The sequence below is a fragment of the Sminthopsis crassicaudata genome, chromosome 1, assembly GCF_048593235.1.
Source record: "Sminthopsis crassicaudata isolate SCR6 chromosome 1, ASM4859323v1, whole genome shotgun sequence".
NCBI lineage: Eukaryota > Metazoa > Chordata > Mammalia > Dasyuromorphia > Dasyuridae > Sminthopsis > Sminthopsis crassicaudata.
Window position 1 is genome coordinate 214,810,690 of NC_133617.1, and position 19,398 is coordinate 214,830,087.

Sequence of the window (19,398 nt, forward strand, 5' to 3'; positions counted from 1 at the left end):
CTTGCAAGACAGTACTTTTATTGCTATTGAATTGTTTCATATTTAACTTCTCAAAATTCATATATATATATATATATATGTATATAAATATTATTTCATTTTATAATTTTATAATTTTTTTAATTTTTATTATTATATTTTATATTATTTATTTATTAAAATTATTTTATAATTTTTAATTTTACTTAGGAAAAAATATCTTTACTGAACAGCTACACCCAGCAAAAGAACTCTGGAAGATGACTATGAGCCACTACATAGAATTCACTATCCCTCTAATTTTGTTCGCCTGCATTTTGGATTTCCTTCACAGGCTAAATGTACACTACTTCAAAGTCCAATTATTTTTGGACAGCAAAACAACTGTTTGGACATGTATACACATATTGTATTTAATTTATACTTTAACATATTGAATATGTATTGGTTAACCTGACATCTGGGGGGTGGGGGGAAGGAGGGGAAAAATTGGAACAAAGGATTTGACAATTGTCAATGGTTGTAAAATTACCCATGCATATATCTGATAAATAAGAACTATTAAAAATTTTTTTAAAAAGAAAAGAAAAAGCTAATATTAAAAGAAAAAAAAACTAAGGAAAAAATATCTTCTTTTCAACATGAGTCTGCTAGATAGAAATATGATAATTGCCATAATGCAATCTGCCCTATTTTTTCTTTTCTTCTAGTCTCAGTGGTCTAAGTTGTCCTTGTAAAGAAAGGCCAATCATTCTACTTATGCTCTTGATTCTGTCACACCATCTCTTCTTAAAGTTTGCCACTTTGCTTACCCTTTAGGAGCTTTCATAGTAGAGGAAAGGGGAATAGAGGAATGTTGGGACAAAAGAGTAGGTATGGTTGTGTTGAAGAAATGTCCAACAATTGGTTATTTTCTTATCCTCTGATTGAACAAACATCCATTTATACATCAGTTTTGGACACCACTGAGACAGAACGATGTATCTAGTTCAAGAGTTCTATTTATTTGCTTTTTATCTTCAGTGTGGCATTTATAAAACTTAGAGAAAATTGAAATAAGCATACTATTATATTTTAATTTTTTAATTCTTTGCTAAATAATCTCTTAATTGTAAGGCTTTTTTTTTTTTCATTTATCTTAACTAAGTAATTTAATAAAGTACTACTACCACATAGTAAGATAATTGAAAAATCTCTGAAATGCTATTTTTTCAAATGATTTTTGTGGCATTGAATAAGATTTTTAAACTTTTCATACTGAATTTTTAAAATAATTAATTAAAATTTAATTTAAAATTTAAATTAGATGATCTATGAAGTCCTATTTCAAATCCTATAAATCTAGTGATAAACATCTTAATTAAATATAAATTAAAGATATAAATTCAATATATGCATATGTTCTAATGGAAAGTTGGGCTTGGACCAGGCTTTTTAGACCCTTGAAATTCAAGTTAGTAAATGTAAATTATATTCTATAGGTAGAATATAGAAGAACAAGGAATACTTGGAATTTTCAGGCTTGGTAGAGTGGACTGTGCAATTTGCCTGCTGAGGTATGTAGGATATAAGCAGTTAAAGGAACTATTGACTTTTGATTTTGGAAAATAAATGCTCATTCCAGTTGAGGAAGAGATTAGAGGAAGGGCTCTAAGGCATAAGAGGTTCAGAGGGAGTTCAGTGGAACCAAGACTCTTTTCTAAACTGGACAGACTAAAAGGCCATTAGGTAATTAGACTTCGTCTCCAAAACCTAGAAAAATGAGTGGAAGTTCAGAAGGAGATCAAGAAAAAATGTATGGAAACACTTTCAAAGAGAGAAATCTAAAAATGGGATGAGCTCCCTCTAGGTAGGAGTTTGGAGTTGGTAGTAGATTCCCCTTCATTTTTGGTTTTCAACGAAAGGTTAGATAAATGGCCACTTTGGTCCACTTTGGCGATATGTTGTAGAGGGTTCAGCATTCCCAACATCTACTACATTTCCTTCTGGAGTAATCTTATATGTGCTTTACATTAAATATATGTAGTTATATTATACAAGTTGCTTCTAATATATATTAATAATATACATTAATTCTTTGTACCCCTTTTATGCAATAGGGCTATATTAAATGAAAACTGGCTATACTCTACATAAAAGAAATGTTAAAAAAAAGTAGACCAGTACCTCAGTCTTGGTATTTTCCTCTCCATAATACAAATGAGTCATTCATTAGCACAGTGGGAAGAGTCCTATTAAAAATATGAAGTTTAAGTAATTTGAATATGGAGAAAAGAGAATGAGAATGACTAGATTGTGCTGCATTGTCATTGTATTGTTCAGATAACTGATATATAAGTGAACATACCACTTAGGATAGGATAAGTCAAGCAGAATATCTAATCGAGCCTAATCAAAACAAAACAAAACAAAAAAGTTATTAATGTAAGAGAGAAGTAATCATTTCTCTTATACTTCACTGTCTATCTGTAGAATTTGAGGACATATTTTGTCTCTTTACCATTCATATTACATTGGTAAAACTATTTAAATGTAATGCTTCTTTTAGTCAGAACTTGCTTCATAGAAATATTCAAGTATATGTCATATATTCTCTCAGTGTGTGAGTGTGTGTGTGTGTCTGTGTTTGTGTGTGAGTGTGTGTGTGGTTCTGTGTGTGTGTGTGTGAGTGTGTGTGTGTGTGTGTGTGTGTGTGTGTGTGTGATCTCTCAAAATCTCATATTTGGATATACCCTTATGGTATGGAGGTAACCCTTGGCACTCAAGGATTCTTATATCAGGTGCTCGATTTTATACTGTCAATTTCCATTTCTGTAGCAGTATTTTTAAACTGATGCGAAGGGGGGGGAAAGTCACTAAGAATCACATGACTTCTAGATAATTTATAACCATTAAAATACCATCTGCTTCTCCAAATGTGAACTCCTTGTCCCTGACCAAATATTATACATGCTACTGTAAATATTAAAGGGTATCAGTCAACATTTCTGCTATAAATGAAACCAGAAAACAATAGTAAAGTATAGATTAAAACAACAATAGACTCCAGGTTTTCCTTGGAAAGAAAAATAAAAAAAAGCTATCTCCACAGGCAACCAGAAACATAATTTCATGGGACATTAAATCATCTCTCATTGAAAAGTTCATGATGAGAATTTGCAAGAGGATCATAAAAATAGCTACGGTCTTTCTGCTGATGTCTGCTACCAAAGATAGGGCACTAGAGAAATTCTATCAAAATTTGATGCAAATTAAAGGTGGGCTTATTGAAGGTGGGATTTTTGAAAAGAGTAAAATAAAGTTGAAACATAATTCAAATGTATGAAACAAGAGAAGCTGAAGTTTTATATATGATATAGAAGCAAACACTATACGTACATTACTATGTATATATATTCAATATTTTTTACAAAATTATTCATTAAGATATGAGTAATAAAACAGATATTGAAAATGCCAAAAATAAAATTCATTGGGCAGAAGAAGTAAAAGAGTAAGTTTTTAAACTAATATGTTAATTAAAACCAAGTTATCCAGGTATTATCAGTTTGTTAAAGATGAAAATCATTACCAGTTAAGAATAATAAAATAGGACATGATGTACAAATGAAATAATTCTAACCTGGCCTATTAAAATACGTAAGACAAAAAATTTAAAAAGTGATGGAATTCCCAATGAATGGCAATTTAAAGTAGCAAATAATTTGCCATACCAAAGACAACCAAAGAGTCTAGAAACCAAATGAGCTAGGATACAATTATTCTATTTGCAACACCAAGAAATTTAGTAGTATATGACAACAGCTATTTAAATAGATACTGATTTGCTTTTGTTTTTATTATTTTTTTTAAAGGGGATGATTTAAAGACTTAGCAATATTCTCTTTAAAATGAGAAATAGAGAAGTGATTACTGAGCTTTCTTCCTATTCTACTTCTGTGGAGGAGAAAGAAAAGAGTGTTATGGAAGGCTGATGAGAAATTTTGATTACATTGCATTTAAAGATTTAACTGGAAATAAGATAATGATCAGATAGAATGAAATTGATTTGTAAAACTTTAAGGTAACAACCTTGCTTATCTGTATATTGTCTTTACAATCAATGCCTTTCATACAATTTAGGAAAAATTTAAAAAAAAAAGAAAAAAGAAATAACACCTGATCAAAAATATTTAGAGGGAGTCATATTGCAGAAAGTATGTAAGAAGAGTATTAAGGGCTCATTTTAAAACTATTTTACAGGAAGGCTACCAAGTATCTTTTGGGAAAATTTACCTAAATTCCACCAAAAATGCTAACGAAGGAAATATCAATAATCACCAATTCATATGCTTATATAACCTTTAACACATAATAGTAACTTTGATTATTTTAAAGAGAGATTCAGCAGTTTTTTATAGATTATATTCTATAGCAGATTGCATCTTCTTAGTTCAAAAATTTACTGAAATATGAAGAATATAAAATCTGATCATTTTTATCAAGTATATTAAAATTTAAATGATGATCTAAAGATAGGATGAAAGAAATTTTGATGACTACCTGATTTTTAACAACACAGTATAGAGCACATATTAGCTATTCAAACATCTCTATAAGTAAAACACTAAAATGGGAGACCTATGATGACCAAAGACATTTGCTACTGTCATAGAAGGTGTCAAATACAGATCCTAAATGAAAAACAGATGATTAGGTCCTGCAGATGATATTATATTGATTCCATAGAAGCCAAGAACATTAGACGGTCTCCTAAATAAGTTTATAATCTTCAAAAGTCTACCTCAAATTAAAAAGATAGCGATAGATAATAGAAAACTCTTTTACTAGCATAGATATATTAACACATACAATTGATTTATAATATTTTATAAAAGAGTTCAATGACAAAAATGCCTTAAACAGATGTCAGATAACTATTGTTCAGAAAGGGAAGTAGAGTAAGTCATTCATAAAGCAAGACAGCAATTGAGGAATATATACGGGCTATTGGTATTTATATAATATCAAAAGACTTAAAAACAGGCTTTCAATATTCTCTGTGGATCACATGTAGAAAAGTGATAGGAAAAGATGGATGAGAGGGGCACAAAATAAAAAGGAAAAAATGACACATAATTATACAATTTGAGGGAGTTTTTACTTTCACAGGACTAAATATATCAGTCCAATACCAAGCAAAAATGTCAGCTATATTTTAAGTTTCTTTGTACATTTCAGAATTTCATGAAGTGACAAATCTTTTATCAAAATAAATGATCTAAATTTTTCAACAAGAGAGTATATAAGAAGTATAATGATATTTATAGAATTACATAGCCATATACACATACCAATAGCTATTTGCCTTTTTAAAGGAAAAATAGACTGGAAACAAATTCAATGGACAATTCCTATTTGTCTATCATTTTTATTAAATATCTATGATGTCCATATATCAGCTGTATTTATGTTGGGGAAAGTAATTTTGAGAAAATTATTTTTAAAATTACAAAACTAAGCCTTGTATATGGTAGAGAAATATAGATATGAAATGTATATACACATACATAATCATCAGTTTGGTTTTTTTTCCATTAGTTAAACAAAAGAAATATGTTTTTTTATGTTTATATGTTTATGTTCAGGCTTTCGCCCTGAGAGGCAAAATTCAGAAAGAGAAAGTTAATAGGGAATTTATTAAAACAAAAAGATAGGAAAGCTTTGGTGAGCTGGCCATTGGGACTCAAAATGGGAAGTGCTTATAGAGACAATTTTTTATAACAAGAATACCTTTCCAAAAGGGGGTGGATTATTGCATCTCAGCTCCTCTACAAATGTGATATCATAGGGAAATGAGATTAAATGTAAGGCAAATGGGAAGAAAACACATATGGCAATGTGCTGACTATCAAATAATTAAAAAGGATAAGGAAACAGAGGGTAAAGCAGCAAATTAGTTGATACCTCTCCCCATATATAGATAACATGTACCTTAAAGACAAGTGAAACTGGAAACAATGGGGAAACTAAAACTGAGTCAGCACAAATTTCAATAAGATCTAAATATCCTTTTTATAGATAGGAATGACAAATCAAAGCATAAAGAATGAACCTATGAGATGCATATTGAGCGATTAATGACATTGAAAATAAGATAAATAGACACAAAGTTCTTAGCATCTTCAATTTATGGGTAAGGCTAGCTATTACCAATAAAAGGGGTCTTAAAGCTCTTCAGTGGGCCACAAGACCCGGAAAGGGGGAAATCATAATTCTTATAGGCAAAAGAAGGGTCACTCAAAAACTAAAAGGCAGCATCATGGAAGTGGGAAAAAAAACATAATTGGTTACTAAACCTGCAATGTCATATTTGAGGAAAACAATATGCTTGATTACAAAGTCCAAAGCATCATAAATGTGTGGAACAATGTAATGGTCTTAAATTTCTAGTTGTAGGGCAAACAACAATTTCTCTTTCCATTTTGTTGCTATAGAAAACTCATCACTGTTGTCCATTTGCATGGTTGGTTAGCATCATAGAAATTATAGATTAGATTTTCTTGAAGGATAGACAATATCGATGAAGTAATAGAACAGTTTTCCTATAATATACCTATATCCTTCAAGGAAAATAGATTTGTTTGACACAAGAATAGAACAATGACTAACAGGAAAACTGAATTTCTAAATGTAATTAACTCAGAACTGAAAGCTGAGATTTTGAATTTAACTCAGAGCCAGAGAAACATGACTTAGACAGCATATAACATATGGATAGTCATTTAGAATAGAAGGATTTACAAAAATGGAGACAAGATCAATTTAATTTTCTCAGGAATGTTTAGGAAATGTTAGGAAGAATAAATATTTTATATATAAGAAAAATCAGGTTTGGTTAAGCCTATCATCAAAGGGGAAAAATGTAAGTCAAATGCAAATCAAAGATTTTCAATGCAAGTATAAACTTTAAGAATACAAAGAACAACAAATGCAACCCTGACATAATTGTTTTCTTCTCAAATCATACTACTTCAAACTTATTTTGCACTAAAGCATAACTCATTTTGAAATATAGGTAACTGATATATCCCAACAAGGTGTGGCAAAAGACTGACAGCTGTCCCTGGCTGAGGAAAGGGGAGTTTGGAGGATGATAGCTGTTCTTAGCTTGTTGGGGGTAAGTGATAGTGAAAATAAAAATGAAATACAGCCTAGCTTACCAAGGGAAATGGAAAGAAGCATTATAGAGAATGCCAAGCAGAAACCTGAGCCAAGGAGATTCTAGTAGGAAGAAAAATGGTCCAAAAGAGCTGAGTCCAAGATGAATAAAGAGAATAAGTCATGCCCAAAATGCAAGATGGAGAGTTCAAGTCTGAAAACAGAGGATATATACAATAATACGTAATGCCAGTATAACTTTCTTTTTAGCTATAGATGGTATTCATTGGCAAACCATTTTTGTCTGTTTCTGAAATGGATTGGTTTGCCAGAAAATAGGAAGGGATGAACACTTAATAATTTGAATTCTTTTGTCTGTGAGTATGTATAGTAAAAGTGGCATCTATCAAGTGAATGGCATGTTTCATTTTCAGTCTTTTGTACTTATGGTTTGTTATTTTACTGCTTATAGTTCTATACTCTTTTATTTTTCTTTGTTATTTCTGTAATTCAATATAACAATATAAATTCAATAATAATATAAATTACACTTGTTCTACTCACTATATCTTCTTATTATGAAAATAATTTTAAAAGTGGCTTTTTCTTGCACCATAAACTAGAGAGCACTAGGAAACAATTTAAAAAAATACATCAATTTAAAATAGTCTATTTTAAAATTTACCTAAAATAAAGAAATTAAAATATATTTAACATTGGAAAAGACATTTGTTAAAGCATTAAATTTCCCTGGCTGATTTTGAGGGGAGGATTATATCATGATTCTTTTTATATAAATTTTTTGATTTATATGAATAAATGACTATACTTAAAGGTCATAGAAGGAATTAAAATGTGAATACCCTGATAGAAATACTAACTTAACTGATTTTTTGTTTTAATTATGTCTTTTGACTTACTAAGAAGGAAAAAAAAATTAAGTAAGAGAAAATAAATAATTTCACTTTAGTAAGGATTCTCTTCATATCAAATGTTCAATCCTTTTTTTTTTGATGAAGAAATTGAGGTTAATTAATTTGCACTAGGATGTAATTTGGTTACTTATTTTTTAAGCAAGAAAACCCTCTGGATTTTTTATTTTTGTGTTTAGATATTACTTAGAATATATGTGCTTAAAGAAAATTTCTATTAAGGGTAATCTCATATTTTCAGTCATTCAACTAAGGTACTATATTTGATTTCAACTCTCTCTCAATCCCCTAACTCTATATTCAGTCAATTGTCAGGTATTATGTATTCTGTTTCTACCATGCCTCTTCTATCTGTCTCCTCTTTCTATGCCCCTTTCTGCACTCATACAGCCATAACTCTAGGTCAGGAAATTGTAATGTTTTCCTACTTGGTAGCCATATTTTCTTCCTTTTAAGTTAGCCTACAAACAACTAACAAATTAATGTTCATAAATCCCAGATTAGAATACAAAGTTTTCTTGGTTAGAAAAATCTTATGGCTCCATAGTAACTATAATCAAATGAGTATACTTTATATTCATATTTCAATTGTTTTATGATCTAGTTACCACAAAGTTCTGCAACTATAATTCATATTATTTCATTTCCTATACCCTATATTCCAGGTACTTGATTTGTTGACTTTTGCCCAGCCCTAACCATTGTATCATAGACTGTGGTCAATATCTAAAGTGAACTTCCACTTAGAATCCCTTGATTCCTTCAAATCTCAACTTAGGTAGTAGTAGCTACTAAAAAGCCTTTTCCAATTTCCTCTAGGTGTTAATATTATTTCTTCAAGTTTTCTGTTTTCACATGTCTTCCAAGTAAAATGTAATCTTCTAATAGGCAGAGACTTAAAATCTAGTATTGACATTCCCAGTGTCTAGCACAGCATCTCACACAAAATAAGGAGTCCATTACGGTATGTCAAATTAAATTTGATATTAGAATAGACAAAAGTAATCAAATAGCTATGATTTAGGTTTGAGCCTCATCATGACAACTGCACAACTTTTCTATTCTCTCACATCCTACTTAATCACAAGGCTTCTGTCCTTATTTCTTTGATAAGATTTCCAATCAGCTATATTACTCCCAGCTGGCAAGCAGAGATCCCTAAGAGTGATACATATGATTTCCCAGTGCTTAGAAATGGAAATAAAGAGGTGTATTATTCATGATGATCACTTCAGCAATCTCCATCAAAGAGTAAAGGAAACAGTTTAAGATTAAAATTTGATCTCAAGTCTCACAGTTGGAGACTTTACATGTCTAATTGCTGCTCCATTGACACTGATACATAATTGCTGTTTCATTGACACAATCATATCAGCAAAATGAACAATCTTTTTTTTATGTTGAAAACCACTTTCCCCTTTGAAAAAAAAACAAACAAAAAAAAAAAAAAAACAGAAAACTGCTCCCCTTTGAGAGTAAGAGTTTAAAAAAAAAAACAAACCAAAAAAGATAGTCCAAATTTTTTTTTGTTTTCTAAAATACTTTTTCTAAATGATTGTCCTGTCATATTCCAAGTTGCAATTTTCTATATGGCATTCCATCACCTCTGAGCTGATTTGCTCTTAAATTTTGAAAAAATAGCATCAAATTGGGAAATTAACATCACTTAGTTTGATAGGTTAAAAAAAAAATAATTGCTCTTTTCATCTTATAAAAGGTCTTTCCTCAGGATAAATCAGTAAGGTCAGTTGCACAACTCCAAATCTTAGAAAGCTGAACTTTCAGTTTCATTCAGAAGTTTTTTTTAGAGCTATTGTCCATGATAATTTCACAATTCTCTCCTTCTCTCTCTCTCTCTCTCTCTCTCTCTCTCTCTCTCTCTCTCTCTCTCTCTCTCTCTCTCTGTCTCTTTCTCACACACACACACACACACGCACACACACACACACACGCACACACATACCAAAGCAACAAAATCACATGTACAAATATAAACTTTTTTTTTTTTTTTTTTGTGGACATTCCAACAAATCACAATGATGTCATAGGAAAAGGAGACTGAAGAGCACAGTGAGTATAGCAAAATATAATTAGTCTAGTAGAAAGAAAATTGGACCTGAAGTTGGAAGACCTGAGTAAAGACTGTCTTTACTATTGTGTGACCTTGGGCAAGTCACTCCACCTTTCAAATTTCCTGGCTTCTTTTATGATATAGTTAAAATTCAAGTTCCACTTCCTCCAGAACACCTAGTCCTGTTGGCCAGATACAAATTCTTTCCTATCTTAAGTTAACTTCCATCTATATGCACCTAACTTATATGTTACTGCTTATATATTTATTTTACCACAGACAATATAAGCTCCTAGAGGGCAGAGATTGTTTTTGTTTTACTCTTCATTTATTATAGTCCTTGGCACATTAAAAAAAATGTGAAACATAAAAATGAATCTTGACTGACTGCCTTATTTATAAAATGAGGGGGCTTGGACAAGATGGGCTTAAAATTTTATTTTTTAAAATATTTAAACCTTTTAAATATTTAAAAATTTAAAAATATTTAAAATATTTTTTAAAAGTCTTATTTTAAGAGCATATAATCCTATGCTCAGTATAACCAAACATTTCAGAGTTTACCTCTGGATGTTTTAGATTCTTGATTTCTTCCATTATATATTCATTTCCTTTATTCTGCCCAATTCTATTTTTCACAACTCAATCTTCCTATACCAACTGTTCTTACACTGATCAACAATGATTCACCATCAGCTTTCCTACTTCCTGACATTTTCTAAATACCTCTACAGAAGTACTGGTACAATCAACCACTTCCTATTTTAGCTGATCCTATAAAAGACAGAATAGCTGAGGGAATTTTCCCTTCACTTCATAAAAGATAGGATCCTGTTTGTTCTCTCCCTTACATTTCTACAATGTTCTGCTTTTCTCGGCTCCAAGTTTATTATGTTCTTTGGAGCCTATCTCTTTAGTACTAGCTTCCAATCCTTAGTTTGCAATCTTCTTTAGTCCTAGTATTTGTGATAAATTATGGATTATAAATCCATCATACACTCTAATTGTACTGTGATGTTTCAGTTTGTCATATAGATGATGTGTTTTCAAAAATATGCCAATGGAATAAGAGGTAAGATAGGTCTTAATGAATTACAAAAGTTTTAATAAGAATAATATTATTTATTAAATATTTAATATTTAATATATATATATATATATATATATATATATATGGGATAGAAAATCCTATCCAAAAATGACTACTCAGAGATCACTCATAGAAAAACAGAATTATTTATTAGAATCTTGAGAAGTGGACCCCATCCTGGTCTGTGAGCCAAATTCACAGCAGGAGGAGCCACTCCCTTGAAAATGTTCACAACTTTTATACATTTCAGACAAAGAACCTCCAATATCCCACCCTCCATAGGTTGTGATTAGTCATACAATTCAGCACTCCCCCTCTATTTGGTCAGTGGAATGCAACCCGACAAGGTGATTTATAGCCTCTTCTTCGGACAATGGAATGCAGCCTAGGCCTTCACATGACTGGGGCATATAGATCTGGTTTATGTTAGCTAGCAGTCTCTGATCAATATGTGCTTAATCTGTAAGTTCTTCACCATATTTTACTCCACACAGCTATATATATAAACTGGCCAAGAGAGGGATGGTATGACTGTTTTCTGATAACCAGTCTGACTGATTTTAGAAAAGTCCATTACCAGAAAGAATGAAACTAGCAGATGTTTTCTTTTAAATTTTCAGTAACCTGTGATGACCATTTACTGTATTAATTTATAGAAGGAGTTGTGCATTAAGACATAGGAGGATCTGAATTCTGAATCACTTAGAGTAAGCACCTATATCTGAGAGTATTGAAATATAAAATCTTAAAGAAGCTTAGCATCTATGTTTTTATAAGTTTGAAGTACTTAGTATTCCATGCATGTGATGCTTGCAGTATCTAAACCCCAGGGATTATGTGTTTGCGTGAGTGTGTCTATGTATATATGTACGTGTGTGCTTATTTATATATGATTTCTGTAGGTCTACCAGCTACTTCCAATATTGGAGATTATAACCTGGCTGTAATTTAGTAGATAAGTATGAGAACCTTACTGAGATTTAGAATGCCTGCCCATGATCACATAGTTGAACATCAGAGGTGAATTGTATCCCACTCTAGATTGTGACTAATCCTAAAACTTATTCACAAAGAACTCCGTTTAGATTAAATGGTGTTATTTTGAAGTTAACTGTTTTCACGTACATATTTGTAGCAACATGAACAATACAGCACAAGAGTAGTTACTATTTTTTGTTCAAGGTAATACTGTAAAAGACACATCTTAAACTTCCTTTCCATTCATATATTTCAAATCAATTGCTAGTATATTCAATTCCTTTTAATGATAAAAATAACATTTAGGTCCTGTCTTCAATTCTCACTCTAACAATAGGTGGCCGTCTTAACTTTAAAATTATCTTTGTAATGCTGTAAGAAGAAAATTGTCAGATTGTGTTCTTATTTCCATTGATGGTACATTTTGAGGACTTGAATTGTAGCTAAAGTAAAAGTGAACAATCTAAGAGCATTTAGCTTTAGAAAACTCGGAACTGATAAGAAAATTATATCATTTAGAATACTCAATCATCTCAGAAATCTGACTGTTTTTTAATGTTTTATAATTGACATATTATATGAGTTCAGGCTTTTGTCATAAATACCAGGTTAATTGTGGTTATATTTGTTGTTTTATCTTTTAAGTTTTATTTTCAAAGATAGTTATGGGATATAATCTAAATTTCCTTTAGCATTTTCAATGATCCTGAAAATTCTGTGCTAGTCAATTTTAAGGAAAAAAATAGAGGGAGGGAAGACAACAAAATCCCATTTTAGAAATAGCAGAGAGTTGGTACAGTGTCACAAAAATCCTTCAAAAATTGCCCACTTCCAAACTGTCATTTCCAATCCATTAAAGTGAAAACAGAAATATACATTTCCTTTTTTTCAGTATTGTTAAAGGAATGTTTCCCTTAAAAATGAAAACATAGTATTTATCCAGAGGAAGGCAAAATGTAGTAGTACAATATAGGTTTCTTCAATAAAATGTATATAGAACTAAAATATGAAAAAAAATATATTGTTTCTGCAGAAGAGTAGATTTATTTCAGATAAATGTTTTCTACAAATGAATTATTTATTTATTTATTCTATTAGGAGAGAAGCTTATTGGCTGCTAAAGAAGTTAACTATATGCAAAACATTTTAAAAACAGAAATTAGAAGTGGAACAAGATAACAGCAGCAGTTACCTTGCCCTTTGGGCTTAACCTTTGTGTCAGATCAGAATTCTGTTCCTGGCAATATCTAGAAAACTGGAAGGTAAGATGGCAAGGAAATGGGCCAAATAGTTCTCTCTAACTTTGTCCTTTTTTGTTTGTTTGTTTGTTTTGGCAGATTTTCCTCTCATAAATAGGCTTGGTAATTCAGGTTATCCATAAGGGAATCATGTAGGAGATATAAGTACTATCTATTCCTAAAATATAAAGGATTAATTCTAAAATACTGCCCCTTGTAAAAGTTGGAAGTAAAGAGTTTTAAACAAGCTTAAATGGTTATGGGTGCTTTTTTTCCCCCCAATATTCTAAAAGAGCTTGAAATCTAGGAGATTAGATATTTCCTGCAGGAAAGCAAACACTTTAGCCAAGACTCCAAGGATAGACAAACACTAGTTGTTTTTTGTTTTTGTTTTTGGTTTTTTTTTGGAGGGGGAAGGAACTTTTGTGTTTTCCCTAGCTGATATTTGATGACTAAATGTTTTGCCTCCCCAAAAAAGTTTTTAAGCTTCTGAATTCTTTGCTAAAAGAGATATGGTAAACTCTTCTTTTTGAAAGAGTAGCTGAGAGGTGGTGCCCTGGATAGAATACTTGGCCTAAAATCAGGATGACCTGAATTCAAATTTGCCCTCAGATAATTATTGCCTGGTCACTTAATCTGTCTGTGCTCAGTTTCCTCTTTTCATTATTCGATAATGATAGCATCCACATTCCAGGGTTCATGTTTGGGTAAAATGAGATTTTTGTAAAATGTTATACAATTGCTAGGTATTATTAAAAATATTTTTATAATTATCAAGCATTAATTTTTTTTTCTTTCTGTCATCATTCTCAATCCACTGGGCATAATTAGCTAAAAACTAAGCTAAATACAAAGAATGAAAAACACAGACTCTATAATACATAAGCATACTTGAGCAAAACAAATTTCTACATTGATCACATAAAACAAATTTCTACATTGATCACATCCAAAAATGGATTTGTCAATGTTAGACTATCATCTGAAATCATAATGTAATCAGAATTATTTATCAATCCTCATAAATCATGGTTTGATCAATTAATTGATCAGAGACTTTAAATCATTCAGAATTTTTTATTTTTTATTTTTTACAATATTGATGGTAAGATAGAAATAATTCTTCTGGTTCTGTCGACTTTACTTTGGCAAATGAACTTTTTTCCATGCCTCTTTAAAACTTTTTTGCCCTTATTTATTACAATATAATACTATAAAAAATTAGTAACTTTCTCATTGTCACACAGTTTCATTATGTACACCTACATCTTCTTATTTCACATACTCTGCTATTTCCAATAAAATACCCTTACTCTCAGGAAAGAGGTATGATTCTTTCCACCCGTTCAACCATTATTATATGGTATCATTTTTTTCTGTTTAAAAATAAATTTAAGGATGTTCTTAAATGCTAAAATGTATTTGTCTTGATGTGATAAATTCAGCTCAAAAATAATCATTTTGTAACTATATCATGTGTGTCATCTTAGAATGCTTAGTCATATTTTATAGTACATTTGAATTTTGTGGATGATTTTTCTAAATTTACTTCAATAAGCAGAAAGCTAACAAAAATATCAAATGAAATCAAACTGGCATTCCCAAGCTAAATTTTTTAAAATATTAAACTAAATTTTTTTTAAGAAGCATATATTTGCCATAGTCATTCTCTTTGGTTGTATGAACATTAAAATAATATATTTTTAAATCATGTTAAATTTATTTTTAAATTTTTAATTAATTTTTTTTATTTTCAAAACAGATTTTTGTTATGCAAAACAGATGCATAGATACTTTTCAATATTCACCTTTGCAAAACCTTATGTTCAATTTTTTTTTCTCCCTGCTTTCCCCTTCCCCTAAATAGTAATTCCCCTAAACATTTGCAATTGTTCTATACCTATTTCCACAATTATCATTCTGCATGAGAAATATAAGATCAAAAAATGAAAAAAAATAAGAAAAAGCAAAATTCAAACAATGTTAAGTGTATTATGAAAAGAAGTAATCTGAGGGTTCTCTCTCTCTCACTCTCTCTCTCTCTCTCTCTCTCTCTCTCTCTCTCTCTCTTGCTCTCTTTTCCCCCTACACACACACACACACACACACACACACACACACACACACACACACACAGACACTTTCTTTTTAGTGAATTATTAGTACAATTCATTTTGCATATATAAAGATGCCCTTTATACCTGTTTTTTGTTTTTTTTCTATAAACCCCTTTAAAAAAAGCTTTAAAATTAGAACATGGAGAATTTTTCCTCACATTATATTTCTATTTCTTTCTCGTAGGATAAAATGAACAATAAATTGATAAACAGAAAAGCTAGTAAACAGCCCTTCTCTGCTATAATAAATAGACTTAGTTTGTGACCATGGGTAGGCCAGTTAACCTCTCTAAGGATTAGATTCCTCATGAGTAAAATATAAACTATAATAACTCTTCCATCTAGCTCAAAGACCTTTGAGAAAAGTGCTGTGTAAACCACAAAGCACTATATAAGCATGAACCATTATAATGGTACTCAGTGAGAAAACAGAATATTGCAGTAATGGTTGCTTTAGCATGTTTTATACTGCTAAGCTAGAGGAAGGTTTCAGAATTTTGACTTTTAGTATTTTTTTCTAAGCTATATTAGGTGAGGAGAAATAATTCTATTGTGCTATTGTGTGTCCTTTTCTGTCTGTCTATCTCTCTCACATACACACCCACTAGGTCCACTAGCACACTGCATTAGACCAATATGGAGATGAATTGATGCCTTTAATTTTTATATTAGTCCCTTCAGTGGGGCTGAGACTGACCTGGTCTCTTTCTGCCAGCAAGAGACCAGAGGGATCCCATTCCCATTCCATCCTGTGTCTAGTCCTCTGGGTTGCACCTTATATACTTTTTTTTTTTAACCTATAAGGATAGTTTCCAAATCTTCAACAGCTCTCAGTTTGCCTTGAGGCCATACCAGACTGTCCACTGCATCCAGTTGTATCTCCAATGGTCCTGATCTGTATCCAGATGGCTCTGGAGGGGAATGTGAGGGAGATGATCTTGCACAGCCCTCCCTCACTTCAAGTCAATTTATTTGCATATCTTGGAATCACCACCTTAATGGCATAGGTACTCTTCAAGAGTGAAGGAGAAATACAGAAATCTTTTCAAATAACAGGGGAAGATAACTGCTCTTTCACCTATCTTCAGGACTTCTTTTCCTGGAGGAATAAGAGAGAAAAGCTATTCCCCTTAGCAACCTGTGATAGTCCTCTAGCCTGAATTGCCTTACACCCTAAGAGAATGACCTCTTTCCAGGGCCAAATATGTAGTAAAGTAAATAACTTTATTTAATTCATTCAGCAATGTTTAGCAATTTCCATTAAGTTACACTGTCCTTTTCTCAGGGATACTGAATCCCTAGTGACTAAAAACCTGTTTTCTATCTTCTATTGCCCTTTTTTTTCAGTCCCCTAAAACTGTCTATCCTCTCCAAAACATTGCACTCAAATACGACCCAATAATTCTACTATGCTTTCTTTAATGGGTGATCTCTATATAATAAAATTACCTTCATCTTAAATCTATTTTTCCCTCTTCTCTCATCTTCTGGCTCTAACTGAGACATGGATCCTTTTTAATAACAGTCTCTCTAACTTTTTCAGCACTGATTGTACTTTCACTCATTTTTCATTGCCTATAGTTGAGACATTGAGAAAAATGAATAACATTATTCCTCATTGCCACTTCCAGAACATACCTCCACCACCATCATTGAGAAAAAAGGGCATCACTATCCTCCACATCCCCCAGGCATGCATATAGATGTCTTCCTCGACTCCTTACTTCCCACCCCTCAAATCCAAGCCATTTTCCCTGGTATTGGCCCTCATTACTTGATGCCTGGATTATTGTCATAGCCTGTTGGTTGGTCTCCCTGCCTCATTTCTTACAAGTCCAGATCATCTTCCACTTGGGTATCCAAGTGGTTTTCAGATTTGACCATGTTATTTCACTATTTAATAAGCTTCAATGGTCTCCTGTCACCTCCAAAATTGAACCTAAAATTCTGTTGGTGTTCTAAATCCTTCACAACCTCTCCCTCATACATACATTTTTTCCCAATCTTTTTATATTTTATGTTTCATCACTTTGTGATCTGTTAGGATCCTCCTTGATATTCTTCTTATCAGATACTCCATTTCCTGACTCTGGGCTTTTTCATTGTCTATCCCTCACTTCTGGAATAAATTCTCTTCTGTGCCTTTGGTTTTCCTGTCTTCCTTCAAATGTCAGCTAAAAGCACTATCTTCTATAGAATGCTACTTCTGTTCCCATTAGTTCCACTGCCCACTCCCTATTGATTATATTCAATTTAACCTGTATGTCTCTTGTTTATTGATATTTGTTTTCATGTTGTCTCCCCCATAGGACAATGAGCTCTTTGAGAGCAAAGACTATCTTTTACTTTTCTGGGTATCCTCATTATTTAGAACAGTGCTTAGCACTTATTAAGCCTAAAGCATCTTTATTGACTGACTTTGAAGTCATGATCTTATATAGCAAGAAAATATAGTGGAAAGAGGTTTTTTGTTTCTGTTTTTGTTTTTGTTTTTTGTTTGTTGATTTGAAGGTTGAGGATTTGGGCTTGGAGCCTAATTGATAATTTTTATTTATATGATTTTTGACTAACTAATTTTACTTTCTACTTCTAAATTTCTTAATCTAGTAAATGAAGGAATTGAACTTCCTTATATTCCTTGAGTCTCTCACTCTTAGGAATTGGGGCTAGGGATTATAGTTATAATACTTGTTCTTTTTTTTTTTTTCAACTCAATTGCTAGAGATAATTAAGTGATTGGCTCCATAGGATAAAAATGTATTTATATGAGAAATCATAAAGTTTTCTTTTCAATCCCTAGAAAGTGTTAGTTGAAAGGGAGTGATATCTAGTATTCTAAGATGTAACTTAAAACATCAGGCTTATTCAGTGAATCTCTGGTAGTTTACACAATCTGATCACTCAGGACTGCAGCTATCCACCAAAAGAGAATAAAAGTCTTTTTGTTGTTGCTGTTGTTGCTGTTGTTATAAGAAAACACAATGAGCACACTTGTGGATGAGTGGTTATATACATATCCCAGGGTAATTGGGTTATAAATCTATGATATCTCTGTAGGAAAAAAAAAAAAAAACAACAAATAAACAAACAAACAAACAAACAAAATCATTATCTCACATTTTATTGCAATTAGAACCATGAGCTTTACTGGGAAAGTAATATCCACTTACCAGATCAGGAGGGAAATATAATGCCAAGTTTCTACCAAATCTATGATGATTAGGGAGATCAGTGAGAACCCTGAATAACAAGGCGAAGACAGCAGCTGGAGAATACACCAGTGAAGGATTCACAGCTAACAATGATGAGAACAGCAGTGAACAAAACAAACAACACTTAAAGGTAGGGATTTTGGGTGACAAACTAAAACAGAGCAAAATGACCTTAAGGCAAAGCTGCTTTAATTATGGACCATGACCACATATGGGATTATGTAACTGAATGTGGGGGCTGTAAAATTATGATGTATTATCTGTAAGTATTTGATTTGTATACCTTTTAATATACATATATACCGGGGTTTTACTTAAAATTTTCTCAGGAGAAAAGGTGTCATAAGTCAAATAAGTTCATGAAGCTCTGCCCTAGAGGACTCTAGAATGGAAAGAGTTTTCATCTAGAGACTCTAAGTAACAACCCAGAATATTCTTTTTTGAAAGACTATGGGAGTAGACATACATATGTGGACACAGGAAGAGAGGGGTGGGGAACTTTGGTTATTAAAGTTTGTTTCAGAATAGATTATCTTTCTTCATTTTTCTTTTCTTTAAATAAATTTTCCTCCTAGTATAGTATGGTGAATATATTTTGAAGACTCAATCTAATAGAATTTTCCTTTGGAGAGATTTTTTTC